A 27,510-nucleotide genomic window follows, 5' to 3' on the forward strand; every position below is an offset into this window, starting at 1 on the left:
ATATGGCTTCACTAAGGGCAAATCATGTCTGACAAATTTGATGGCTTTCTGTGCAGGGTTATGGCAGTGGTGGATGAGGAAAGAGCAACTGGTGTCAACTACCTACACTTGTGGAAAGCATTTAACACTGTCCTACATGACATCCTTGTCTCTAAACTGGAGAGAAATTGGCTGATTGGTCCCATTCAAAGTATTCAAAACCAGGCTGGACGGGGATTTGAGCAATGCGTTCTGGTGGAAGGTGTCCCCACCCATGGCAGGGAAGTTGGAACTAGATGATCTTTAAGGTTCCTTCCAAACCAAACCATTCTGTGATTCTGTAATTCTGAACACATAACTTCGAAGATACAGACTAGGAAAAAACTTTCCTGTCAAATTCCTTCTCAGAAGACCTACCAGCTGCACCAATGTGTAGCTAATTCAGAATGACTTTAGAAAGCAAAGTAAACCCTCCTATAGATACTTTCTGACAACTGGCTCATCTTTTCATGTTATTGGCAAGAACCACATTAAGCTATTCTGTCACTGATCCTTTTTTCATTGTTCTAATTCCTTTGCTCAGCAGGGTAAACTACATGTTCTCTTGGAAATTCCTTGCTGGTAAGCTGAGAGAAGATGTACTCCATGTGACAGGACAGCTGAACGTGGGCTAATGTGTCCACAATGAGGCCAGTTGTGTAGGATGGCTTCTGAGTAGCCCAGGTTAGCCTGAGGATAGAAGACCAGAATTCAGAACTGAAGATTTGGTACCACCTTTTTGTTTTGTTGAACCTAGTGGCAAGTTAAAGTCATCATAAATATCCTGATTCATTTCTCCAGGGATTTGATAAAACATCCATTGTACCTGGTATATTATCTGACAGCAGCAGTGTAGACATAGCCATTAAAACAAAGGAAGCAACACATTCTAACTCCAGAATGAATTTGAGCACTTCTTAGTTACATGCAGTAGGGAACACTGAACACAAGCAAATTAAACTTTAGAAAACAAAACCTGTGATTAAGGTATTTTGAGCTTGGGAAGGATCCTTTTCCTTTGGTGCTGCACTAGTCAGCTATATGGCACTGTGTATTTCTCTCTGGGCACGCTGGCAGTTCTTGCTGTACGTGTGTGCTCCTGCAATAACTTATTGCAAAATGCAATAAGAAAGCACTGAAGGCTTCCTGAAGAGAAACATTGCACAGCAGTGTCCAGTGATCAAGAAAACATTTGGCATGTGTGGGAAAAACTAAACTGGTCACAGGTCCATGGAAGTCTGTTTGAGATCTTGCATGTCATACCTGGAACAAAGACTCACCTAGATTAAAACTTCGCGACATCTGTTTTCTGCTTTTACTGTAGCCTGTGTTTTTGAAGAAAACTTTTACAGTTTGAGTAGGTGTAATAAGTTCATAAAACTTGTATTTGTGTGATCTCATCAAACTGAGGAAAATGTCTTCACAAGCTGTTATTTCTGATCAGTGTCATAATTTCTAAATAAAAATTTTCTTTAAAAATCTTCCTTCTTCTACAACAGCAGCAAATAAGCATAAGAAAAGTGGTGTCTGTATTACAGTCATGTTAGGATGCTCAAAACTTCTTTAATTTTTCGATATGCTTTAGAACTTCTGTTGCTTCTCCCACTGCTATTTTCTAGCAGTCTGTGACTGGATTAGAGACCCAAGCATTAATATATGGAGATAGAAACATGGGACAAAATTAAGCTTCCTACAGTGACAAGCATTTTTTTGAAAGAAATAAGACTGAACACTCCTTTACATTCATTTAATCTCTAAGTCTATACATTGGTCTGAAGAGGGTTTGGAGTGGCAGAGCTTGACTCATGAAAAAGTTCTCCACTCAGAGTATGACACCCACAAGCAGAAGGGTGAAGCTGTTTGCAAGCTTTAGGAGCTCCTAAATGAAATTGCTGCCTTTTGCTTTTTTCCTCCCTTAAGCTTATTTTTAGTTACGTATTCTTTTATTTTATTCCCATTTGCCTGCACTGCTGCTCTGCCTGAGTTTGAAATAGGTGATCTTTCTCTCTATGGCAACACCCCTGCACTAATAAACCAGGCTAAATAGCAGGATGGGTTTGCTTGGCCTGGCACAATGCTGTGACACCTGTGAGGGTTTTTGCTTTGATGTTGCCTTCTGTCAGGGCAAGTTGGAACATAATGGAGTTCACTTCTCGCAGAAGAGCCTGTATACAAAGATAGGCCCTTCTGTGCAGTATACAGCATGCCTTAGTTTTCTGCAAGGCTAGTTTAGTGATGGTAATACCATCAGCCTTTTGTAGTGGCTCCTAATGAGTTAAACTTGGCCAGGATTACTCTCTCATGGTGCCATTCCCCCCCTCATACTTTCTGCAGGTGTCACTCACAATTTTTGCACATTTAAGGGAGTTCAGGCATCTCTTCCCAAGTATATTTAAATAGAAATGTTAGAGAAGACTAGGGATAAAACTGAAAACCAAGTGATTTTGTACAAGGGAAGTTATCTCAGTTTGCTGATACACATTGTCTATCTCCTGGGTGAAGGTTCAAGTACACCTTAACCCAAAAGTGTCTGTTTTCTTTCAGGTTTTTGCCAGTGTCTTCTCCCAGGTATGTTCTTCCTTAGGTACCTTGTCACAGTCACCTGGGCTAATGAGTTGTCAGCATTTTAGATGCTGAAATCTGGGGTATTCCTGCTATATTCATTCCACTTAGTCTTGGAGAGAAATAAGCACTCCTACAGGGCAGCCCACCTCTCCTGAGGCAGATGGCTGTCAGGGTACATTAAGCATCCATTTGAAGCACTAAATATATTCTATAAAAAAAGTGTGACATTCTTTGTTTGCATAGTCATCAAAGAGGAAAATAAAACAACAAAACATAATTTGAGATGTTGTTTACTACTCATTCCCTGATACCATATCCAATGGAGCATGAGTATTATTAAGGTGTAATTGATAACATGCTGTATCTCAATCCAGATATTACATCATGACTGGGACACATATACCTGTCCTTAAACTATTTAATTCAATGTAATTTGCATTAGTGTATCTATTAAACTGTGTACCAGATGAGTTATAATAATGTAGATAGGCATTTAGAAAAGCATTGGTATATGTTATTGATAATAACAACTTGGCTTGAACTGTGCTATCAGCAGGTGGGATGACTAGGAAGTGTTTGAAGAAAGTAGAGTCAGAAGGGAGAAATGAAGCAGGGCTTTTCATAAACAGGTCAGCACACAAGACTGTGTATTTTATAAGTTTATCTTGAGTAGGTTAGGGTAATTTAGTATAACTGATTTATAAAGTTACAAATAATTTTATTATGGCATGATAAAAGGAGGGCTGTGCTTTTGGTCAGTGTTCCTGTTGTAGTGAACTCATGTTCATGTGCAGATTCCTGTTTGCATGTGCCCAAAGACCTTTTTTGGAATGTTAACTCTAAACTTGAATTTAGTTAGTTGATATTTTATCCCATGTGGGCTGCCCACCTGCTAGTTTTTAAAGTTTTTACTGCGTAAGTATTGGTTTTCATTCTCATTTACAGCTCATATAGGCATAGCTGTTGTGCTACTTTCATCTATATTTGTGTATCATATTCTTCTCCATTTACTGTGTCATAGTCTGAACATATTGAGTAATATTCTTCTATCACATGAGAATTGGGTTTATTTTTAAGTCTTTCAGTTCATAGCTGAGTTGTATCCTTTCTGCTTCGTTGTTCCCTTTTCCATTCCCACTTCTATTCTCAGCTCAGATGGTTAGAGTACAAACACAGCAATCCCTCTTGCTGGATTATAATAAAATTGTTTCCCTTACAGGATTAGTTGACTGTTAAATAGATTGCAATGATTTTCAAGGATATTAAGCACTTCATAAATAATTATAGTTATTTATATGTATATGTGTGTAAATATATATGTGTATCTGTATTCTTTATATATTTTATAAAACTCAAACCATATTTTTTCTTTTTTACTCTTCATAGAAGTCACATATGATGCTAATGAATACAAATAACAGGTATAAGTTTTTTGTGTTCTATGACTTTACTGCTATTCATTGGGTTTGGGGCTCATCTTGCACTAGGTCCTTTTATACTTTGAGGTGAACTTGCCTTTTTTGGTGTTGGGAATATGTAGCATCATTATTGGTACCCAAAGGTGATGGGATTTGACCAGTTTCATTTGCATGATCCTTTCATACTTGTTTGTGGAATGCCACTGTGGGGTTGCAACCTTCTTGATCTCTTAATGATAGTGCTGAGTAGCTTTGTCCTCAAACATCTTCACAGTTCAGACCTGTCACCTCTCCAGTTCTTTGTGCTTTGTGGATCAAAACTCTGCTCTTCTCACTGTGGCAGGAAACATATTGCAAATCTTTCTTTTGTTTATCAGAATTTAATATTCCTTGATGGCTTCCACAAGGTCGTGAAGCAGCTGAAGGCAAACTATCATGAGACTCACAGCAACCACTGAAACTACTGTCACACTGCACCTTGCCCAATTGCCAGGTTATAAACCTAGTTGTATATTGAATGAGAAGAAAAGTTTCTGTTTTGTTGAAGATAGTTCAATGAAGATATCCTCTCTAATATTAAGAAAAGCTTGAAATCCTCCCTCTCAAAATGCTCCTAAAGTAAGAAATCATGTATAGTTGATTCTGTGTTTCTTCCAGAAAACTCTCATTGTGAACATGCTGTAAACCGCATGTAAGAGGCTTTGTCATTACCAAAAATTTTTAGGATAAAGAATCTTCTACAAAAAAAGAAAAACCATGGGAAAATCAGGGGTGGGTTATCAATAAATGTAGAATAACAGATGATGATGCACTTAAAGCATGTAAGATAGTACATATTTTTGCAGGAAAATAATTAGTTTGTATTCAAACATACATCTGTTTCCCTGATACAGGTTAAAAAAAATGCAATTAATAAAACTTATAGCTATCTGAAATACTGTCCTAGCTCTTATAAACAAATTACAGAACTTAAGGTAGATGGAAGGCATACACCTAATAAAGTTTTGAAGCTTTGGAGCATTAAACAAACTTTGTTGGTTTTAAGGCTGAAAGGGGATATTTCTTTGTATAAGCTATATCCTTTTCTAAGTATTCAGTAGAGGTTGTTGTGAGGGAGATGACACTGAGCCAGATGAAAAAGTAACATTCGTAACACGGAAATGAACATGTTCTGAGATGCCTGTTGACATCTGAACCTTTTCTAGTTCTTTATTGTATGGGAACTGAAATAGTAAAGCTTGCTCCTTGCTTTTATGTAGAACTTGCTGTAGTCAGCTGCAATTTTATCCCTTCACTGTGTAAGCTGCTGTAATATGCTTTATTCAAGACATAGGAATCCAGTTAGAAGGTATAGCTGCATAGAATACCAGTACTGCCTCACTGTGGGAAAAGACTGAGAACAACCATCAGTGGATCCTTTACACTGATTTCTAGGGTGTTTATGGATGTAGGTAGAGGTTTTGATAGTTACGAAAGGAAATGGCATGAAGCGTTGTCAAGTGAGATTTTTAGGTTGGATATTAGGAAAAGATTCTTAATCCAGAGGGCAGTTGAACACTGGAACAGGCTCCCCAGGCTTAGTGCTCTGACCGCTTGCCTACCATAGTTCAAGAAGCATTTTAACAATGCTCTCAGTGTTGATGGTGTGATCCTTGGGGCTGTCCTGTGCAGAGTCAGGAGCTGGACTTTGATGATCCTCATGGGTCCCTTCCAACTCAGGATATTCTATGATTCTCTGAGTATCACGTTAGAAAAATGCAATTCGTAATAGGAAGGAGTGTTCCAGTACTTCTCACAGTAACAACTCAGCAAGGGGTCAGTAAAATGAGAACTATCTGGGTTTTTTTTCTTCTAATTCTTTCTTTACCTGGTAGTGCTAAATTAACTTCTTTGAATTGCTGTCAGGTTAATTATTATAATGTTTCTGAGAAAAAAAATGCATAATTATAAATATTTCTAATTTTTATCTTTTTTTTTCCCCTGAGCTTATTTGTCATATACTTTTATTGAGTAATCTTCCATCTGAGAAAATCTGGGGAAGAAGGGAAACTTAGAACTCACTTCTGCCTGTGCATTTCTTCTTTTTTTTTAATGTATAATTTCTAATTATTTAAAATCTCAAGAAAAATAGAAAACAGGGTCTCGTATGAATCAGGGTTCAACATAAGTTGTTTCTTTGTGTTATTCTTCTGGGAGAGCACAGAGAAACTGTTTCATATGCGCATGAAATGTTTGCATAGTACATTTACTCATGCAGTGTGTGTATTGTATTAATTCGTATTACTGTATATTTGTAAATAATGTTTTTGGAGCTGGATTTTGTAAGCAAGTCTTAATAGTTTCATTTCTTTCAGATCTGTTTGCAAACTACCACATAATTGGGCTGGTTTATTGATCTCACAGAGATACGTGTCTGACACTGCACCAGTTAATAAACGGTTTTGTTGGCTTTCTTTAAACTGAGTATTTGAGAACACACAGTTCTGTTATGCTGTAGAATTTAAATTGCTTGTGTACTGGAATATTTACTACCCCCTTTGTTGTTTCATTTCAGAATGACCTTATTTAAAAATGTATGAGGCTATTTATAATCGACTCTGTGGCAGTGATTAAAGAGGTGTGAATAATAGCTTATTGGAAGTTGACAGCTCCTTGTTTGCTAAACCGCTGTTAGAACGTTTATGCTGCTCAGTTGTACCTCATTTTTCTGAGGGGAAGCTGCGTTTTGACAAGTGCACAGAACAGGTATATGTGGCTGACATTTTTATTATTTAAAGAAAACATTTTGGTTTTATTTCTTTTACTGCATAAAGTTAATTAATTGCTTACTCTGTGTCTAATGATCTGTCTGTAGTGTGCTAATAAAACAAGAGTGAACAAATCCATTTTTACTTGGAAAAATCAGATGTTTTTCTTCCTGAATAGAAATAGTAGCTCCAAACACATTTGATCAAGCAGTCAGGCATCTGTCTTTCTGATGTTTTTGATCTGAGATTAGGATTCTAGATATCTCTAACTCCAGGGAGGCAACCAGGTACTTTTTCATTGCTATTCAAAAATAAGAATCAAGGAAAAAAGAACTGTGACTCATTTATTTGCATGTCATGTTGAAGTAATTCAGTTTTTTTGTAATAGCATACGTAGATACCAATGAGCTTGTAGATAAGACTGATAATCAGATAATACTCAGTGTTTATCCATACAGCTGATAAGCACAAATAACTTTCTGGCTTCTGTTCTGCCATCACTGGTATCTTATTTGACCTAGTGGACCTATTTTAAAGGTGAACAGTAATTAAAGCCTCTGTTCACTCTTGTGTCTTGGCCTATGGGAATAAGTAGTTTCTTGTAGGTCTGTACACCCCATGGTAACAGTATAAAACATAAAACTTTTTAACTTATTTTGGAGAAGGTGTGTCAGAATATTGCAACAACTTCCATGTGCATTTTAAGTTTCTCCCAACCAAAAATTGGTAGTCAATTTTCTTCATTTTCTTTTAGCAATGACCTGCCCATACTTTAAATGCACATCAGAACTGTTGATTCAAATTATTTAATAAGTGGTGCACAAATTAGTAATTTCATATTGCCTTATTACTAAGAACATGTTACAGATATTACTGCATGTCTGATGGTACAAGGCACAATAGAATTATAGACTTTATAATTTTGCTAGATCCTTTAAGAATTCTTAATAGTGGCTACTAACAAAATGCTGTCATACAGGATCTCTCTCTCTATGTGCTAGCTCACAGTTTCACAGATTTTACCCCTTAAGGCACTCAAATGAGATAGTGCAAAATTAGTATTCAGAGTGCACCAAGTTAATGGACTACTATAAGATCTAGATATTGTTTAAATATATACATTATACTAGTAATCTTCATTACTTCTGTTCTCAAAAACTAGATTGTGCTTTTTACAGAGAGGGGATGCTGTTTCCTAGGTGTGTTCAAATTATGACAATAAATTTTTTTTAGCTATTCTGGTTGATAATAACATTTTTCACTCAGTTTCCTCAATATGCCGTGTCTGCTTTAGCTGGCCAAAAATGAATGTGATGTTCCACCCAGGAGTTGGCTGAGTTGTAGCACTGAGTGTTTCCATTGTAAGTAGTCAGTCAAAATGCCTGGGAATTCTCCTAGAGAAAAGAATCTGAGTATCATATGGCTTGAATTTTCCTCAAGCATGTACGTCAAGTAAGTGTCAAAAGTATGTAGCTTTTCAAAAAACCCCCAAAATTTCATTTTTAAAAAATACTATTTGGAATATCAAAATTCTAGAAATATGCATGTTTTTTTTAGTGCTTAAAGTGCTTTACATAGCATTTATGTTGTATATTTGTGGCTTATTCTCACAAAAATGCCCTAAGATTCTACTTTGTCATCTAAAAACATATTACCTGAACTTGCTGAAAATCATAGGGTTGGCTTCAATATGTACTGTCATGTCTTTTTTTTTTTTTCAAAGTTCCTAACTTTTCTAATCTCCTCTTGTATGTTTAACCTCACTTCTGGGTTACTTGGAATTGCAGTGCTGCTGTCCTTCCAGGACAGCAGGCATATTACAATTTGACTATTTATCTTAAATTCTTAATTTTATCTGAAATTTTTTCTTAAATTCTTCATCATCCTGACCACTCTGAAAGTCTTTGTTCAGGACTTCTAGTCACAGAGAGTTTAAATAATTTTTGCGTTGTGAAAGTTTGGTTAATTTTATGGATTTTAATGGCTTTAAGTTGATATGAATGGTAAAACAACATTGTAGTAAGTCAGAGAAGGAACCTGGACTGAAGCCAGTGTGGGGAATATTCACATGTGTTTCTGTGCACTGTGTAGTAAACGAAAAGTTTAATTACCCACTCTACTCCCTCTTTATTTTTTGCTCTTTCCTTGTGTGGCCTTGAGTTTGTTAATCAACAGACCTCATAAGTGAGCCAGATGATGTATTGTTACAGCACCTTTACAGCTGCTGGTTTCCGGAGCACAACGATTCCCTGCAGTGGCTAAAACTAGTTGCTTCCTATTAGAGTACAGTGTTTACTAATTGATCTAAATTTAGCTGATAAAACAAAGTCGATTTTTGCTTTTACGCTAAAGAGTTTTTTAAGTCGTGTTGTATTTAAACTGTAATGTGGAACCTTGTGGGTCTGTTCTAAATTCTTTGCTCTTTATCTCTCTAGTTCCCTTGTCCTCCAAAAAGAACCAATGTGTCATTTATGTCAGCTTGCAAAAAGATGGATGATCTGAAGGCAAGGGTATATTTATTGACTCATATTTTCAGGGAGGAATATTTATTTCACTTCATATGGCTCATGTGGGACTTCAAAAAATAGGAAGAGATTTCGTAGGTGTCTCTCAGATTTTACCAGTCCACAACAGATGTCTCAAGCTTCTACACAATGTCTTTGACTACAAAGGTTCATCCTAATAATTCTCTTTCTTAACAGTCTGGGAGTTCAGAAAAGTTGTAGGTCTGACTTTGGATCCCAAGAGCAGTATGGATGTATTTGACTCTTACTGATTTGTGTAATACTTTCAACTATTTCTTTAGACTTTTTACCAGGCATTGTTTCATGCTGGCCATAACACCTTTGAGTATTGTACTCTCTATGGTGAAGGAAAGTTAGAGCACAGAATTTTTCCATAAAATCCTTAGCGCAGTGGAAATGTATCTTTTTCCCTCCTGCCTTTCCCAGAAGTGCTATTTCTGTCAGGCACCCTTACAGACTTGTGAGTTTTTTCTTTTTAAACCTCTCATTTCATCCTTCCACCTTCATTTTGACCGTTTGTCTCTCATGGGTATATTGATTTCTTATCCAGTGATGACTTCTCAGTAGCCTTCTGCTCACTGACTGTGCTTGTGTTCTAATCCTCTAATCCCTGCACTTCCCTTTCTTGGATGGTATCACAGCTTCCAAAAAAATCTGAATTCCCTTACTGAAGTAGTCCAGGGTTGACGTAGCCCCTACCCTGATCCTGATTGCTCTAGGAACTCAAGTTTATTTTAATTACACCTGTAACCATAAAGGTGTCTCAACTGCTCCTAGGAAAAACAGAAGATTAGGTAGATCTTAAAAATGGGGGTGTGTATGTTCTTGGAAAAATCATCATAGATTGGGAAACGTATTTCCTATTTCAGAAGATTCAAAAGTCAGGTCTGATCACATTTGAATGCTTCATTCTTCTTCATTGAGTCCATCATCAGCAAATTTGCAGATGACACCAAGCTGGGGGGGAATGTCAACCTGCCGGAAGGCAGGAGAGCTCTGCAGAGGGATCTGGATAGACTGGAGAGATGGGCTGATTCCAATGGAATGAACAAGGCCAAGTGCCGGGTCCTGCACTTTGGCCATAACAACCCCCTGCAGCGCTACAGGCTGGGGACAGAGTGGCTGGAGAGCAGCCAGGCGGAAAGGGACTTGGGGGTGCTGATCGACAGGAGGCTGAACATGAGCCAGCAGTGTGCCCAGGTGGCCAAGAAGGCCAATGGCATCCTGGCCTGGATCAGGAACAGTGTGGCCAGCAGGAGCAGGGAAGTGATTCTTCCTCTGTACTCTGCATTGGTGAGGCCACACCTGGAGTACTGTGTTCAGCTCTGGGCCCCTCAGTTCAGGAAGGATATTGAGGGGCTGGAGCGGGTCCAGAGAAGAGCAACGAGGCTGGTGAAGGGACTTGAGCACAAGTCCTATGAGGAGAGGATGAGGGAGCTGGGGTTGTTTAGTCTGGAGAAGAGAAGGCTTAGAGGTGACCTCATCACTCTCTACAACTACCTGAAGGGAGGTTATAGCCAGGTGGGGGTTGGTCTCTTCTCCCAGGCAACCAACAATAGGACAAGGGGACATGGGCTCAAGCTCTGCCAGGGGAGGTTTAGGTTAGATGTTAGGAAGAAATTCTTTACAGAGAGGGTAATCAGGCATTGGAACGACCTACCCAGAGAGGTGGTGGATTCACCATCCCTGGAGGTTTTTAAAAAGTGATTGGACGTGACCCTTAGTGCCATGATATAGTAATTGGAGTTGGTTCAGGGGTTGGACTTGATGATCTTGGAGGTCTTTTCCAACCCAATCTATTCTATGATTCTATGAAATTCCGTGTTTCCTTACTCTCTTTCCCTTAGGAAAGTAGAGATTTTAAAACTAGAAATGTCTAATATCTGAGATATTAACAGCCAACTCTCCATTATTAAGACTCACCAATGGATTAACTAAGATAAAATATTTAATATTTTTTAGCATTGTTATTATTGCTGTTATTCCTTCTTGAGTATGTCAGTGAATTGTAGTTGCACTGTTCTGATAGAGCAAATAAGATTATTACGAACTAAAATCTGTTACAGAAATGCTGTCTATAAAATTAAAGTATTACATACTCTAAAGTAGCTACAGGTTGCACTATACCTTTGCTATCTTCAGTAGCTCTCTGTTTTGTAATTTTAACCAGATAGCTCTTGAGAAATCTCTGAGACACTGGCTGTGAAGCAATTAAAAACAATTCAAAAGGTATTTGGAAGTTTTTCTCTCTTTTTAGAAGTCCTGTCTCTTCATAAGAGATCAGATAAAGTAAGTTTGAAGATTATTTACCCTCTAAACAAAACATCTTTACTTGTAAACCACATACATTGAGGCTTGTTAGGGCTCAGCTGGTTTTGTAGTAGCCTTTACAAAGAATCTTTAGGAAGAAAAGTCTCTGTCTTGAAGTGAAACCAGATGTTTCTTATTGTCCTCTTCAGTCTATTGTCTTTTTCATTTGTTTATAATAGGCTGGCAAAACTGAAGAATGACTCTAATCCATGTCAGGTCATTTACATGAATAAATACAGGGTTGGATATTTTTTCTTTTTTTTTTTTGGTGTAAACTGGTCTCTTTGTTTAAGCTACCCTGTAGTTGATCCTTTGTTAGATTGTTCTTTATTGCTGTTCATTCACCTTACATATGAATTTCAATGTCAAATGAAACAGATAAGCTCTTTTAAATTGAAACCTCAAAATGTTTAACTTCATCCTTGTGTAGACAGTGGGAATTTGGAGGTGTTGGACTAAATTGAATACAGTTATTCATCACAATTAACAAGTCTTGGAACACCTTCTTATTACAGTAAATTCAGTACAGTACAGTAAATTCCAATATCATAATTAAATCTTAGCTTTCTTTTATGGACTGATATTTTAAATCATCTTCATTTGCTGGACTGTTTTTTAAAGTATTTATTGGAACCTTTTACAAGCTTTACTTTGCCATGTGTTGATCCTGTACGAACGTTGGTACATGCTTTCTTGGAAATTCAGTGTATCATCTAGTTGCATACTATTAAAAGTAATTATGAATATTTGAAAAAGGTTTTAGCATTAGCTCATTAGCTCCTGTTCATTCAGCTCATATTACACTCAAGTTAACACTAATGGAAGAATGTCAAAAAGATCTTGTTTCTCCCTTCCCCTGTTTTGTGCCAACACTTAATTTGCCCCTCCAAAAAATAATTATAGATAACCTGCAGTCTCTCTTTCATATTAAAAAAAAAAAAAAAGTTAGCAACAAATGAATGAAAGAATTAGAAATATTTTTGCCTGTGGGATTTTTTTCTGTGACTAGAAAATATGAAATAGTGTAAGGAATAATTCACTTTGGAGTTTATGAAGAAATAAATGTGAGGCTGAATGAAGCAAAGCAGCTGAGGGAGCTTCTCCAGAGATGCAGCAGAGGACAAGGGACAGAACAGCTTTATCTGGATCTCAGTCACATTACAGAACCAATTACTTCAGTTCTGTTCAGTAAGGAAAGCTATTTCTCTTCTGATTGGAAAAGTACTTTCTTGGCCATTCCTTCTTTAAGCTAGATAAATTCATAAAATTAGGTAAAAAATAAATAAAAATATTGAAAATCCTTGCACTTGTGCCAGTTAGAGCCCTTTCTTCCTGACATATGTTTGTTTGTGAATTCCACATCTCTCTTGAGGCAGATTTTTTCCTAAAATCATCGAGTAATGCACACATTTTCAGCAGTTAGCAGGAGTTTCTGTTCCTGGTAGAATTCAGAAATACAAGAGGAAACTGTAATCTGTGTAGTATAAGGTTTAAAGGCAAGGATTGCCATTTGGAAAGTACACTCATGCCCAGGAGAGCAGGAGCCCTCCCTGGAGGTGCTGGCTGCCTTCAGGACTGCAGGAATGGCGGCTGATGGCCTCATTTGCCAGCTCCAGTGGTCACTCATACAGGGCTTAAGCTCAAAGAATTGGACTTATCACATTTCAAACTCATATTCATTGACAGGTCATCAATTTCTACATGAAAATGTGTTTTATTGCTGTCTGTCGATGCTTATGGCTGTTAGGAGAGGGGAAGGGGTGCACTTGGTTTGACCGCAGAAAGCTGCAATGAGGAGTCCGAGCAGGTGCTCATTTAGTAGTGTTGGAGCAGAATGGTGTGCTCTCCTGTGCCATGCTTTTTTCTGTGCCTATGTATTGAATTAGACAAGTGGTTCAAAGAATATTTTACTAGAGATCCTGTATAGACTCAATATTTTCAGTAGTCAGATTTAAGATTGTAATTTTTTTTTTCTGAATAATCATAGAATTATAGAATATACTGAGTTGGAAGGGACCCATCAGGATCATCGAGTCCAACTCCTGGCCCTATGCAGGACACCCCAAAAATCACACCGTGTGCCTGAGAGCATTGTCCAAATGCTTCTTGAACTCAGACAGGTTTGGTGCTGTGACCACTTCCCTGGGGAGCCGGTTCCAGTGCTCAACCACCCTGTGGGTAAAAACCTTTTCCTGATATCCAGCCTAAACTTCCCCTGACTCAGCTTCAGGCCATTTCCTCAAGTTCTGTCACTGGTCATGAGAGTGAAGAGATCAGTACCTGCCCCTCCACTTCTCCCTGTGAGAATGTTGAAGACCCCAGTGAGGTCTGCCCTCAGTCTCCTCCTCTCCAGGCTGAACAGACCAAGTGACCTGAGCTGCTCCTCATGAGACTTCCTCTCCAGACCCTTCACCATCGTTGTGACCCTCCTTTAGACACTCTCTAGTAGCTTAATATCTTTTTTGCATTGTGGTGCCCCAAACTGCACACAATATTCAAGATGAGGTTGGCCTAGTGCAGAGCAGAGCAGGACAATCCCGTCCCTCGACTGGCTGGTGATGCTTTGCGTGATGCCCCCCAGGACACGGTTGGCCCTCCTGGCTGCCAGGACACTGCTGACTCCTATTCAACTTGCCATCAACCAGGACCCCCAGGTCCCTTACTGCTCTCCAGCATCTCATTCCCAAGCTTTTTCTGCCACAGAAGTTCAGACAGAGATAATATCATGTCATGATGTTATGTCTGCTCTGAAGTTCCTGGCTTTGCAAGATATTTTCTTATTCATTAAGACTGTTTTGATAGATAGACTTATCATTCTGCAAGGATAGCAGTGCTGTTTTCTCAAGATGTTATTTCACATTTTAAGGAAAACATTCTGAAATAGTTTGTTAGAACATCTAATAGCTTGCTAGTTCATCTAAGTAGTTTATATTGAGAAGTGAATGATTTTTTTTTTTTAATTTAGGCTAGTGCCTAAATTTAGTATTTCTTTGTGCTAGAGTGCATATGTGAGTGTATTTCAGCAAGAGGCTCCTATATATGTTCCTCTTCATTCTTGCAGCACTTTCTCAATGCTGGTTTGAATCTTCATGTCTCTGATGGGGAGCAGCTGTAGGGCCAGTGTCAGCATGGCTGTGCAAATCCTGAAACCTTATGGCGTTCTCTTCTCATACCTTCTTTGTGAACCTGACTTCCTTTAAAGCATGTGCTGACAATGACTGCAAAATATTTTAATGGATAGATAATGTTATTCTTCAACATGGGGACTGAAGAGTTGGTTTGTCCATTTTTTGGTCCAAAAATCTGCATGTAATTGCCTCTGCAGGGAGATTCAGTAGCTGTATATGAAAAATCCAGGTTATAGTTTTAAAGAAGTTAACCCTGCCTTTGGAAGCATCTATCATAAATTACTTGATTTTCAGAGAAAGATAAGCTCTTGCTAAAGTGTGCTGTGGACTACATTCACAGTCTTTTGAAGTGGTTAGTATGGCAAAACATGTTTATTTCCTTCATATAATATCAGAAATACCCATTAGGTTTCATTCTGATTTGTATAAATATACAGAGTTTTATTTAAATGTATAAAAATTCACTAACATAAAATTTCCCATTATTATTTTAGCAATGTAATGTAATCCTCCTGGAATGCTTCTTTTGAAAATTAAACTATTCTTTAAGCTTTATACTTCCATTTAAACAGGATAAATGAGACCTTTCATAATCTCATGTAGCCACCTGTTTAAATAGAACACTGGGGATTGTCTACCCTTGAAATGCAGTAAAACAGAGTAAATCCATTGCATATTTTTTGACTGTCTCTTTATTCATGCTCCTACACTGCAATAGGTTTCTGGGAATGATAACTGTTCATTATCTTGCAAAGCGAACAAGCCACACTTAGAATTTAGATGGTGCATTATTTCCCACTTCACACAAATAAATTATATAAATAGCCAGTGATTTAATATTTTAAAGGAATTGAAAATCAGTAACATGAAAAATCTGTAATCTAAAAGGGAGTATTGCAAAAATATAGTAGATAATTAAAAATTGGAGAGACTTCGAACTTGTCATACCACTCCCAGACAGTAATTTTCTGCTGCCAATGTTTTGGTTGATTAGCTGTGAATATAAATGCAAAAATTATGTACACATCATATATGAATATGTGTAATAAACTCATATTATTCAAGGTGCAAAGCTACCTATAGCAAACCAGATTATCCAAATTACATACTGAAACTGTGTTCACCTGCACTGGTATACTAGCATCTCTTTATAATCTTTATTTTCACAAAAAATGAATTGGGAATGTTTACTATAGCAATCTGTCATGATGATAACATACGATCTCTACAAATAAGGTAACCAGACTCCAAAAGTCAGGACACATATTTTGAAAACTAAAACCTTGAACACCATTAAAATGCTATTCTGTTACTATTTGAAATTAGAGTGAAGCCAAAATGTAACTTGTCAACTTAAAAGGCAAATAAAAAAAAAATTCCTTCACTGTGTTATAAGTAGGGAACAGTCAGGGGAGTTATTGAATACTGTAGTGTTTAAACCTGTAGTCAGAATAAATAGGTGACCATTATGCATTTGACAAACTAGCTCTCTTTCAAGTGGTATATTTAAGAAATTACTTGGAGATTAGGAAAAAGAATGTTGTGAAATATGAAATGAAAACAAATAAAGAAATTTATGTTGATTATTAATTTAGGTTATATTTATGTGACATCTGTTTAAAATTGCCTAATTTATTGTTCTATTAATTTAGGAATGAATAACAAAAAATGTCAGGGCTTCATAAGGCATGTGATTGATTACAGTGATATCTCTACCTTGTATATAATTTTCTTAACAGTGAAGACTTTTCTGGTGGCACCTTATGGTAGTCATAAAACTTGGAGGGCGAGAAAGAATTGCTGTCATAGGCTATTCCTGTATATAAAATGTGCCATTGGAGTATTCACTCTTCAACTTGTATCTAAGAGAGTCTCAAAACTTTATAAGCCAACCCCTGAAAGAAATATTTAATGTATATAAACCTAGGTAATTATGTAAAATAACCAATATTATTAAATATATAATGCACGCTTACATAGACGTGTCAACTGTGTCTTCCTGAAGAATTAACCTGGCCTAATAGTATCTGAACTGATTGAGGTATTGAGTTAGCACCATGGAGAAGTTTGTTTACAGGTGATAATTTCTACTGACCTGACTTTGTACGTACAATGCTGAAATGTGGCTGTCAGGTTTTTCAGTATGGATTAAGGTAATTATCCAACTGTAATTCAGATTAAGTCTTTAATGAGGATAAATCTAAAGAAACTGTGTTAGAGTTGTCCTCAATTTATGCTACAGTTGTGAACAGAAATAGGATATTGCACTTCTTTAGCAAACTGGTCAGTATGAGGGAACTTGTATGTGACTTTGGTGTGTGTGGTTTATGCCTGTATATATCTTAGAATTGGTACCTCCATCTTGCTGCAATCAAGTGAGTTCCTCTTACCAAGCATATTCTCCCAGGTGATTGGAACCCATCGAGACCTAGTGCCAAGTAATGATGAGACAATTTTCTATGGCTAATCTTTAATTGGTGGCATTTTTCTGTGTGTAAGGGTTATTTTTTACTGTAGTAATAAATCATCTATTTTTAAAAATATGTCTTTGAGAAAGTAAGTAATGGTCTTACCTCTTAAATGCTTCTCTTGGCTAACTTTTTTTAATATGTGAAAAGTTTTATAATGGAAAGAAATGTCAACTATCTGGAGTAGCAGCATTTTGAACATAGAGCAGAGTGGTACAGTCACCAGTGGAAAGGTAGATTTTGAAGAGTAAAACAGACTGTGTAACACATGGAAATACTTCTTCCTTTTAGCCTTTCCTCAGTTTAGTTCACTGTTTCCATTTGTTCAGTAATTGGAGGTACTAAAAGATGAAGGCTTCTCAGATATTTATGCATCTTACGCTTAATTTTTATGATCACCACACTCAGTTGTCCTGGAGGCAGTAAACCACTGCAGCCCTCAGGCTGTCCTTGGCTGTGAGAGGCACCATTCGGATGGGTAGATCCTTTTTTCCAGTCTTCTGAGTAAAGTGATAAACTCTATAACTAATAACAGAAATGCAAACTTTCCAGCGATGAAATAGGACATGAGGGAAAGGTTTCTGCTTTTTTCCTCTTTAATTTGGAGCAGAGAGTACCTGTATCGCTGCCGCCTGCCCAGGATTGGTCCTTGCAGTATATTTTTGAAAATGCAGATTGTTTTAAAAAATCATAAACATCAAGATTTTCTATTTATGCCCGTTCAGCTTTATGGGAAAATTATATGTTCTTTAGAAAGTGAAAAATGGGAAGAGAGAAGGAGATTTAGTCAAAAACCTGTGCATTACATGGCTCTCCCCACCTTTTGTTTGATATTTGTTTTGTCCACATGCATTTACAAGTATAAATACTTGTAAAAACTTCCATGTTGAAGGAAAGTTTTGTCACCTATAATGAGTTAACACTATTCTGCATTTTATGAGGCTACCTGAGGGACAGCATGTAAAATGGGAGAGTCAGGGAGAGAGAAAAATGAACCAAGGCATGCAGCTTCTCCCCTGCTGAGTGTTTAAAGCTGCAGTGAAATTACTGAAATTATTTTTTTCCAGTAGATATTAAAAAAATGCATGGAGGGGATATAGTTCTTTTTGTTCACTGCTCTAAGTTTTTATAAATCCTTCTTTAAAGTATTAAACTTCTTGTAAGTTTCTGTAAAGCTTCCTGACAGCAGCAGTTGACATAGAATTACACAGAGTTAAGTTCTCATTTGTAGAAAGCTCTTGACTTGTACAATGATGATAACAGGTGAAGGATACAGTTAATTTTTTCATACACCTTTGGTTATCTTGTTTCTGAATGTTAATTTCTTTATTATGGGGCCATTTTTAGTATTTTCAAACCAATAAGCACCTTGTAATAATACCATTTTTAGATTATGCTGCCACTGAGAATTTTCGTATTTGCATGTAGAATTTTGATCAATCCATAGACTATAAGGAGAGAATATTTGGACAACAGTTAGCTTTTTCATTAGAAAAAGGGCCATCATTTGCAAATCCAATAGAGATTTTACTATTGCAAGTCCCTCTGTGTCACGGAAAGACTGAAAGTCTTCATTTTGCAAAGCTATAAAGTTTCCATTTTTAGCACAGAAGAGCTGCAAAGTAATGAAAAGTCTCAAAGCAGCATGCTGAAAATTACATTCTTAAGTTACTTTTCTGAAGTAACCCTAGTAAGAGAAATATTTAAAAATCAGGTTTTTTTTATTTTTATATAGATATACGTCTCCAAATCTAGTTTTAGGCTATCAAACCTGACAATACATATGTAAGTATGTATGTATGCATTCATAAACATATGGTTTCCTGTATTTTAAGATTATTGTTGGACCAAGGCTAAATACCTTGGTATTTAGTGTGTACTCTTTACTTCTCCTCTCTGAACTCATGGCAGTTCTACACACAACTAAATTCTCATATGAGCGCCGGAATTAATTTTCGAAGTTGTTTCTCACCTTTATAAGATTTATAAATTTGTAACAAATAGCATTAAGTACCACTGATGGCAGAAACTCCACTGTGTCTGCTCCACTGAGAAGCCTTGAACTCCTTCTGGGTTTCTAAATAGTACACTACCAAAGTGTCCTGTCTCAGTGTAATTTTGCATAGAGGATTAAGTTACTCTAAATTGACCTAATGATAAGAACAAAGGCAACCAACAAAAAATTTAATCACTGAATCTGGAATATTTGCCAGATTTGCTCCAAGTGTCACTTATGTCATCTTAGAGTCTAGTGCCAGAGCTGTAGCCATTACCTTCATTCTGGGGAACTGATCCTGACTTAGATCATCAGGCTTTGCTCCAGACTCTGCCATCAACATTAAGGGTCAGTTTGTTTTTAGTGTCAAATACTGATTGATTTTAAAACTGTGATTCAAAATTGACAAGCAGAAAAATTCTATTTACACCACTGATTTTAATGTGTGTTGGGTAAGCCAAGCCAAACATCCAGTCTCCCTTTTGGTAAAGCATTTTTAGTCTTCAGCGTGCTTGCAAAGCATTTATTTTAAACTCAAAGTTTCTTTTAGTTGACCTGAAGACCAAATAATCCAGTACATGTGTATTGAGATGATTTATATACCTTAGTACTTTAAGTACTAAGTTTCTTTAAGTTTCTTGAATTTTAAGGGGTTTAATGTGTCAGAATATTCAGTTAAAGTGTGTGTCAAGATGCATTTGGCTGGACATTAGTATTCAGTTAAAAGGTGTAAAAACATTTTGAAAGAAGTTTTTACTAGTTAAACGAAATTATCAGAAATGTGCTCAGTACATGTAAATATTTAGACTTTTATTTTTTCAACTTCATATATTTATATAAACACAAGTGGGAGATGTAAGTTTGATGACTTCAGGCAGAGGAAGGACTGAATCCAGTTTCCCTTTTCCTGTGTGAGCACACTCATGTATATGTCTAAATAAAAATGAGGCAACCTTTTATATATGTAGTTCTGTTCTCCACAGTTACAGCACATATACTGTTCTTAAAAGCAGAATTACTTTTCTGAAAATTGCAACTATGTTCTTAAATTAATTTTTAAATGGATTGTTTCAGAAACTAATCTCTAGCAGGGTTTTTGTTCTTGAATGACTTAATCGAAAGTATAATACAGTTTCGTCACACTTTGCACATAACAAGGTCTCATTGTGTCTTTTTACTGAATTCAACAAGCTACCTAATGGAATGTTTTTTGCTGCCTCCACTCTCATCTGTGATGCTGCTGACCATTCCAATGCTATGGAAGTCAACCTGCTACCTTGAGGGAGGCAAGGACATGATTATGAAACACCAAATATTTTCACAAAGGGTTGCTTGTACTTGTTTGAGAAATAAAGTGTTCCCAAATAGTCAAGCCAGTAGTAGGCAGATAAAATTCTAGGTGCATAAAAGTGAAACGATGTATGCGAGGGAGTGTTCTGAACTGATTGTTACCATTCAAAAACAGAACTTCTGGGTTTACAGATAATAAACCTTAGTAATGCTGGTTTAATTACTTGTGGAAGTCAAGAAAAGTCCTAGAATATGCCTGCATTATTAGAAAAGTGATAGAGAAGAAAACAGTGCATTGTTGCTGCAGTCTAATCCGAGATGAATGCTGGGTGCAGTTCTAGATTGTCACCTCTCCCTCTGTAAATACAGTAATGCAGCAGAACAGAAGAAGGTCTAGAGAGATGCAGCCAAAATGATCAGTGGAACAACTTTTGTACAGGTAACAAGTGGACAAAAGACTCTTCACGTTGTAAGGGAGGGCAGTGTGATGAAGCACGTAAATCATGAACAGCATAGAGGACACAAGTCGGGAGGATTTAGGGGACACCCACTGAATACAGTGCAGAGCAGGGTCAAAAGCAACAGAAGAAATTTACTCTTCCCACAACACAGAGCTGTGAAACTGCTTGCCTCAGAATAATGTGAATGCCAAAATTTTCATGAGTTCAAGAAGCAAGCAGACAAATTCATGGAAAATGAAGCTATTAGGTATGAAGACAACATGTATCATTTTCTCAATTCCAGAAGCCAAAAAACTCCAGGCAGGAATTTTAGTAGAAACATCAACATATGCCTTCTCTTTCCTTAAGCTCTTTCCTGTGTTTCTACTTCAGATGGTAACATGGTTCTGTAATATTATTGTATGTCAAGTGTTTATATTAAACTGAGAGGAAAATTAGGAAAAGAACGTAAAGGTCTAACTTTACTGAAGATACTGGGCAGCTTATCAGTGGAGAGGCAGAAATATGACATTTCATTCAGGAGTAGTAACAAAATTTATAGTATACCCTAAAATCTAAATATAAAATATTGAATGCTAAATTATTAGGTTTCAGACTTTGCAATATATTTTGCTTAAAATATTTTTTAGACTAGAGCTTAATAATATATAGGTCAGTTGGGCTGACAGAGAGTTTAAATGGTTTCCAAGAGATGATTGTAGGCTGTCAGACCAGAAATCCGTGAACCAAGAATTCACTTCAAAGAGCACAGGAGTTGTTCCAGTTTGTAGAATCAAAGCTTTCTTTCTAAGAATATTCATGCATAAGCTTTCAAAAATTTTTATTGGAAAATCCTTTAGAAGTAGGATTTCTAAAAGATCAGAATCAGAATCTAGATCTCCAGCCTGTTCAGTGTTGAGATACTGAGCCCACGCAAATCTCTTGGTTACATGGTGTTTAACATCTTGAAAAATTCAAGGGTGTTTGTGTTAACTCACAAATTCCTAAAAGTTTGTGTTTTTTCCTAGTGGAAGTGGGTGGAATTCTTGGATTAAGTATGGAAAGGTACAAAAGAGGAAGGTAGTAAGAATGTTGGACCAGACTCTCCATAAAAGACAGTGACCATTGTCAGGTATTGAAGAACAGGTTGTAATAGGTTCAAAGCGTCCTTCCCTTCTGTGTGCTTCCAGATCCTGGTATTACACATTAGACATTTTGACTTAGTTCTGTGGAATCCTGTTCTCTTTTTAGTTCAGTTCTGTCCTGTTACCACCTGATCTCAAATTATTCTGATGCATAAATCAGAATAAATTCCACCACATGTTTTTATCTGGTTGAGATGAGTAAATTTCTATCAGAATGTGAGTGACATGAACTTGATGGGGTCATTCTTCATGTTGGGAATGTTGTCTTTCATCTAATGATTCTGAGGGTGGATCTGGATGGGGGAGCAGTGAGTGGGTACCTGCTGCCATCTTCCTTCTGTTAGCACCCAGGTCACTTGTCTTTTTGGAGATTCACCAATTATAGTATATGTTATGGAAACAATGAGTCCTGTAGTCTTTCATGTCTACAATATGAGTGTTTGCCTTGAATTTCCTGGGTTTGCTGGTTTTAAATCAAAGAACTAACAACTTTTTTCCTTTTAAATATCATGTTTGAATTTGACTAGACATATGTATCATAGTTTCCTAGCTGTATTCAACCAGCAAAATAATATATGTCTTTTTTAGCTCTTTAATCGCTACTTCCATTTGAACACGTTTCTTTTTTAATTAGAATTGCACAACATCATACATCTGCTGTGCATCTAGGACTGTAAAAATTCAGAAAGCAGAGCTCATTTTCTGCATTTCATTTTGCAGTCATTTGCTCTTATAGCAAAGAAAGCTTCAACTACAGATAGTCATTTATTCTTTAAGAATCAGGATGCTGTATCAAGAAAGTGATCAACAGGAGAATAAGTAATGTATTTTTAATTACTATTTCATAATTATATCAGATGTTATATAGTAATTATATAAAAATTGGGGTTTATAGGATAAATAGTCTTCACTGTCATTTGTAATATGTTTGTTGAGGCTTTCTATTAATCTTTGAAAGTAAAGCTGAAATTAATAATTAAACTTTAATAATTTAAACTTTTTTGCTAAGGTCGCATACTATACATTGAATGGAATAGGCCCGTATGTGTGTGATAAGTTGTATGTGCTTGTCTGGAGACCTGTTTTCAGTGGTTTACAGCCATGGTTCATGATCTGAGTCTGACTTAGCTTTTACAGCTGAAGATAAGATACCCTTCAGTGGTCTGCTTCTTCTCCCCTGTGGCTGGTAGCCGTCCCTGGAGCGCTGGTGGCTGAGGGTGACGTAACCTCTCTAATTGTCCTGGCTTTTCACAGAGCAGTATCTCATCATGGAGACACTGACTGCTGGTGGTGCCAGTTTTCTGTGATCCAGGCTGAATTATTTTATTTACTAGTCACTGCTTTTAAATTGCATTAACTAAAAGTAACCAGCACTGAAGTCTGAAATATTTGTAGTTATTTCATCAGGAAGCCATAACTGTTCCAAGTGAGGTTTTACGTGTGGTTTTTATTTTCTACGTGGAATATTTAGCCAAATTAGAAGCCCCTTGGAGTCATCATTTATGTATATTCAATTGAATTTCTTTCAGAGATTGTAAGCAGTAGTCTCTACATATTGCTTTTGTATTGAGTATATTTCATTCTCCATCCAAAAAGGTTTAATTAAATGTGTTCCTCCTAACTTCAGCAGTGGCGCCAGGCATTGAGCAAGGCTTGTGGGCTTCTTACAGTGGTGACTATTCTGAAGAAACACCAAGGATGAGAGGAGAAAACACCCTAGATGATGTGCAGATAGGGAAGGTCTACATTTGGCTCTAGGACTGAACTGAAGAAGGGAGAGGGGGAGGATAGTTACCCCTGGAATTGGATCCCACATGCCATAGTTCCAGGGTTACTTAAAAGTCTGCAAAGAGCTGTGAAACATGTAGCCAAAACCTGCCTGACCAAACGAAGGTAGCAACTTGCTACTTCTGCCTCTTAGTCTGGTAGGGCACCAGGAGCAAATTTGCATTGCTAAAGCTAAGCTTTGCAGCCATGCAGGGATCAGTATGGTACCATGTAATGGGATTTAAATTTTAATTAGCTAAAAATATAGTAAATTACAGGGGCTTATTGTTTTTTAAAACCATCACTTCTATTAAAGACTATTAATACGTCCTTTGAAATCGAACACTTGACTTTGAAAGCTGAGCATTCAAAAAAAGTTGGAAAATGTCAAAATGAAGATTGTTCAAACTGTTTTAATTTGTCCCTTGCATGTAAGCATAATGATAAGATCTTTAATTATGTGATCACATAATTTTTTCACAGGAGGAATGGTGCCCAGAGAATGAATCAGGGCTGTTTATTAAAGGAAGCTGTTGCCTCCAGAACCCTTGCCTTAATTGCTGGAAAGCGTAGTAATTTAAGTAGAGGGATGCAGGAATCAAAAGCACTCTCTCTAAGGTGTTTGAAAGCTCCTGTGAAAGACTAGATTTTATTCTCTGTCTTTCAAAGAGTTTTTATGTGATTCTGGAAGGTCACTTATTTGAAGGTGATCTCTATATGTTTCTAGTTGCTGTGACACTTGTGCCAAAGTACCTGGGCTCTGGGCACAGCTGCATTTGGAATGAAAACAAGTGAGCTTTGAATATATGAAATGCTGTATAAATGCAAAGTCCTCTGAAAAGTAAGGCCTGAAGTGCCTTACACTGACGTGGCTATGCCAGGATTGCCAAAAGACTCTTCTGGTTTTTAAGCTGACAATTTCTTCTCTGTAAAGTGGAGATATCATCTTCACTCTGCTGCAGTTCAGTTAATTATATGTTTTGAGGCATTCCTGCTGAATACCATGTAAGGAAATTATATATAATATAGAATATATAATCATATAATGATACAATATATAGTTATAATATATTGTATATGAGCATATACCATATATTATATGTAATATGTAATCCCATTCTGGCTAACATCCTATTAGTGAAGCTTTGGGAGCACTGCTGGCTGAAGGGGATAAAAAGAATGAGCAATCACTTTGCAATCTGAACAAATGAGGTAGGATGCTACAAGTACTCAGTTCACTCTATAAAACTGAGCATTCTCTTCATATTTGCTATCACAGCACTAGATGAGGCAGGGATCCTGTGGTAGGAAAACAACATGTAATAATTTAGTTAGTTACATGTAGGTCTATGAGTGTTTCCATCATTTTAAGTGCTCAACTTTCTACTGTGTTTGGGGGTGATTTGCCTGGCCATCCCAAGTGTGCCAAGGCCTTTTAAATTCAGGTTTGGCTGTTTTATTTTCCCCAAAGCTTTTTGTAAGAGGAAAACAGAAATGTTAGGGTCAGATTTCTTGCTGGTTTTATTGTGTTTCCTTGTTGACAATTGATTTTTAGTGGGCGGAACTGACCATTTGTTCCTTGCTTTTTATGGAGAAGGAGGAGTTTTTAAGTTTTGCAGAGTTGGCACATGAGTATAGTGAGAATGTATGAAAATGTTTCAAGGTGAGGAGAGCCATAATGAATAGATTATATCTGAAATCACAAAATGTGTGATGTGGAAAAGATGGTTTTTTTCTACATAAGTGTAATTCTTCTAGACAAACTTTTTGATTATGTTTTTGTTTTCCATAAAACCAATCCAAATATAATATAAGGGATTTCACTTAATTTCCCAAACTAAACAGGAAATTTATTTTTAAAAAACCAGCTATTCATTATCTACATCACTGAAATCTGAACTTATGCCTATAAATTTTGATCCCTTATCTTACTGATCTCCTCTACATGTGCCAAATGTAAATACATTGTTATTTTATATTAATAATCCTCTACATCTAAGCATCACAGTAAAACCCAGTCGAAACAAAAGGCTAAAATGATTTTTCCATTTCCTCCTGGTTTATGTCTGTTGTTACACTTTTTTTTTTAAATTGCATTTGCCATTTCTCAGGAAAATAAATTCATAAATCTCTTCTGCTTTGGTGAGGGAATACATGTATGCCTTCTATTTCACACAACATTCTGTTACAGCATCACTTACAGTAGCTATTTTATATTGCAAAATCAGTTACGGAAAATTAATTTAATAACAATTTATCGTTAGAATTGGACCAGATAGTATTTTTAGGTAATTTGCCTTCATTTTTGGTTTTAGAAGGTGTCAATACCATGAATAGTGGGGAGTTAGTACATTTTTCAAATAACACTATGTAAAATATGGAAACATTGAATGATTGTTTAAAATTCAAAAGGCTCTTTTGTCATGCTCATGCGTGTTCTAGATGAGCCATTTTTCTCCTGAATTGGAAGGAAATGAGATAGTAGCCTGTCAATTCATAATGTTACTCGCTTTTCCTGCTTACATGCATTTTTAAATGACTAAAATATCTACTTAAAAAGAGCTAGCTTCAGAAGAACGGGAGTCTAGTTTGCTATTTATCTCCCTTAATAGGCAGTATTTCACATGAAAGAATCTGTGTGACTTCTCGTGGGCTAAGAGTGACAGGATGCAGGTATCATAAAGTACTGTAATTATGTGCCTCCCAGGTACAGTCTTGATAACCACTGAAGGAGTGCTGCAGCCAAGACAAGTCATGTTGGTTTGTTCATCTATAAATTTATTCTCTTTCTTAGACTGTATTTTGAAGCATTTCCGTAAGAAGTCCAAACTTGACAGTAAAGAAGTAATACCCATACAGATATAAATGTTTCATAGTTTAACTTCAGTGTAACAAGATATTTCAACAGATTGTGAAAGTAATTTTTTCTTAATACAGTTTACTTTCAGTTCCTTACATTTTAAATTGAAATGGCTGTAACTGAGCTTTTGTGCTTACAAATGAAGACTATTTTGATAATAATCTGCTCCCATATGGCAGAAACATATATATATAGTCATATATATAAATCCACAAGACTCTCACAGCTGAAAAGGTAGAGTTATTACCTGTTCTTGGTGGCTGGGCAAATGTCATGTGAGATTTCCTCTCTAAGTGATCTCCGTGATTTTTCCTTCCACATTCATCCTGCTGAGTCTTTAATGGGCGTAACTACAAGAGTATTTTAGCTTGGATCAGGAGCACTTAAGCTCTTCTGAATCAAATCTCCTTATTGTTCCTTGATTCACACAGCAGGAACATGAGGTGGCACTGGTTGCAGGAGGAGCCAGCGAGAAGCTGGACTGGGTGAGCACAGCTGGCATGTGCACCAGCAGGCCAGGACCTGCTCTCTGGGACCTGAACAGTGACAGAGCTGCCCTCTCTAGAGGTGCTCAACCTGGGGTCACTTGGTCCTCAGTGCCAGTTGTTTCCCTACAATTTGGTTCCTTCTATGCCCCACTGATTGCTATGTGCATACATCCTGTCCTCATTATACACATCTGTCTGTAACAAAATGTTGTTTGTCAGTGCTGTTTCACAAACTATTGTCCAGACCACAGTAATCTTAAAGGAGACATACAGTAATGCTGGCATCCAAATTGGAATGATCTGGTTGGAATTCTGTTGCTCCACTGTGGCTCCAGCTCTGGAGCT

General features: G+C 36.8%; 1 protein-coding gene across 1 annotated transcript in view; it reads left to right on the forward strand.

Moving 5' to 3' along the window:
- Positions 1–27,510, forward strand: part of ZEB1 (zinc finger E-box binding homeobox 1) — a 133,039-nt gene that overhangs the window by 75,404 nt on the left and 30,125 nt on the right. The window lies entirely within an intron of this gene.

This window comes from Manacus candei, unplaced genomic scaffold (assembly GCF_025592945.1).
Source record: "Manacus candei isolate 608988 ecotype Guabito, Panama unplaced genomic scaffold, ASM2559294v1 h1tg000056l, whole genome shotgun sequence".
In the NCBI taxonomy this organism is placed as follows: domain Eukaryota; kingdom Metazoa; phylum Chordata; class Aves; order Passeriformes; family Pipridae; genus Manacus; species Manacus candei.